Genomic DNA, 2,769 nt, shown 5'->3' with positions numbered 1-2,769 from the left:
GGCATTTAGGTTGACTCCATGTCTTTTCTCTTGTGAATAATACTGTGATGAACATACATGTGCATGTGTCTTTTTTTTTTTTTTTTTTTTGTGCATGCGTCTTTATGGTAGAATGATGTATATTCTTTTAGGTATATCCCAGTAATGGGATTTCTGGTAATTCTGTATTGGGTTATTTGAGAATTTGCCACATTGCTTTCCACAGTGGCTGAAGTAATTTACATTCCCATCAGCAGTGTATAAGCATTCCCTTTTCTTTATTTTTTCTTTTTTTGAGACAGAGTGTCACTCTGTCACTCGGGCTGGAGTGCAGCGACGTGAGTATGGCTCACTTCATCCTTGACCTCCCCAGCCCAAACCATTTTCCTTCCTCAGGCTCCCAAGTGGCTGGGACTACAGGCACAGGCCAGCGTGCCTGGGTAATTTTTTGTAGAAGTGGGGTCTCTTTATGTTGCCCAGGCTGGTCTCTAACTCTGGGACTCAAGCAATCCTCCACCTCGGTCTCCCAAAGTACTGGGATTACAGGTGTTAACCAATGTGCCAGGCCAGTGTTCCCTTTTCTCCACAATCTCACCAGCATCTGTTATTTTTTGGCTTTTTAATGGTAGAGATTCTGACTGGTGTGAGATGGTATCTCATTGTGAGATACCCTTTTGATTTGCATTTCTCTATTGATTACTGATGTTGAGCATTTTTTCATATGCTTGTTGGCCACGTGTATCTCTTCTTTTCAACAGTATCTGTTCATGTCTTTTGCTTACTTTCTAACAGAATTGTTTGCTTTTTGCTTGTTAATTCAGTTCCTTATAGATTCTAGATATTAGACCTTTGTTGCAAATATTTTATATTTATATTAGACCTTTGTTTGCAAATATTTTCTACCATTCTGTAGGTTGTCTGCTTACTTTGTTGATAGTTTATTTTTCTATGCAGAAGCTCATTGCTTTAATTAGGTCCCATTTGTCAATTTTCATTTCTGTTGCAATTGTTTTTGTCATCTTTGTCATGAAATCTTTGCCAGGGCTTGTGTCCAGAATGGTATTTCCTAGGTTATCTTCCAGAGGTTTTATAGTTTTAGCTTTTACATTTATGGCTTTACTCCACCTTGAGTTAATTTTTGTATATGATATAAGGACGGCATCCAGTTTTAATTTTCTGCATATGGATAGCCAGTTACCTCAACGCCATTTATTGAATAGGGAGTCTTATCCCCATTGCTTGTTTGTGTTGACTTTGTTGAAGATCAGATGATTGTAGGTGTGCAGCTTTACTTCTGAGCTCTCTATTCTGTTCCATTGGTCTTGATGTCTGTTTTTGCACCAGTACTATGCCGTTTTGGTTACTGTAGCCTTGTAGTATAGTTTGAATTTGGGTAGTGTGATATCTCTAGCCTTGTTCTTTTTGCTTAGGGTTGCCCTGGCTATTTGGGCTCTTTTTTGGTTCATATACATTTTAAAATAGTGTTTTCTTAAACTCTGTGAAGAATGTCATTGGTAGTTTGACAGGAATAGCATTGAATCTGTAAATTGCTTTGGGAAGTATAGTCATTCTAACAATATTGATTCTTCCCATTCATGAGCATGGAATATTTTTCTATTTTTCTGTGTCATGTCCAATTTCTTTGAGCAGTATTTTGTAATTCTCGTAGAGATCTTCCACCTCCCTGGTTAGCTATATTTCTAGGTATTTTGTTCTTTTTGTGCCTGTTGTGAATGGGACTGCATTCTTGATTTGACTCTCAGCTTGAACATTGTTGGTGTATAGAAATGCTACTGATTTTTGTTGGGTGCAGTGGCTCACGCCTGTAATCCCAGCACTTTGGGAGGCTGAGGTGAGTGGCTCACCTGAGGTCAGGAGTTCGAGACTAGCCTGGCCAACATGGTGAAACCTTGTCGCTACTAAAAATACAAAAATTAGCTGGGTGTGGTGGCACATGCCTGTAATCCCAGCTACCCAGGAGGCTGAGGCAGGAGAATTGCTTGAACCTGGGAGGCTGAGGTTGCAGTTAGCTGAGATCATGCCACTGCACTCCAGCCTGGGCAACAGAGTGAGACTCTGTCTCAAAAAACAAACAAACAAACAACAACAAAAAAAACCCTACTATTTTTGTACATTGAAATTTTGCTGAAGTGGTTGATCAGACTTAGGAGCTTTTGGGCAGAGACTGTGGGGTTTTATAGGTACAGAATTACATTGTCTGCAAATAGAGATGTTGCTGACTTGCAACATCTTGACTTCTTCTCTTTCTATTTGGGTGTCTTTTATTTCTTTCTCTTGCCTGATTGCTCTGGCTAGGAATTCCAGTACTGTGTTGAATAGGAGTGGTAAGAGTGGGCATCCTTGTCTCTTCATTATGATATTGGCTGTGGGTTTGTCATAGATGGCTCTTATTGTTTTGAGCCATCACTTCAGTACCTACTTAGTTGAGGGTTTTTAACAGGAAGGAATGTTGATTTTTATCAAGACTTTTCTGCATCTACTGAGATGATCATGTGGTTTTTATCTTTTGTTCTGTTTATGTGATGAATCACATTTACTGATTTGCATATGTTGAACCAACCTTTTATCCTAGGGATAAAGCCTACTTGATCCTGGTGGATTAGCTGTTTGATGTGCTGCTGGATTTGGCTTACTAATATTTTGTTGAGGATTTTTGCATATTTGTTCATCAAGGGTGAGAACAGTGTCTCACACCTATAGTCTCAGCACTTTGGGAGGCCAAGGCAGGAGACTCGAGCCCAGGAGTTTGAGACCAGCCTGGACAAACAG

The sequence above is a fragment of the Rhinopithecus roxellana genome, chromosome 12 (genome assembly GCF_007565055.1).
Source record: "Rhinopithecus roxellana isolate Shanxi Qingling chromosome 12, ASM756505v1, whole genome shotgun sequence".
Classification (NCBI taxonomy): Eukaryota; Metazoa; Chordata; class Mammalia; order Primates; family Cercopithecidae; genus Rhinopithecus; species Rhinopithecus roxellana.
This window is presented reverse-complemented; position numbering follows the sequence as displayed.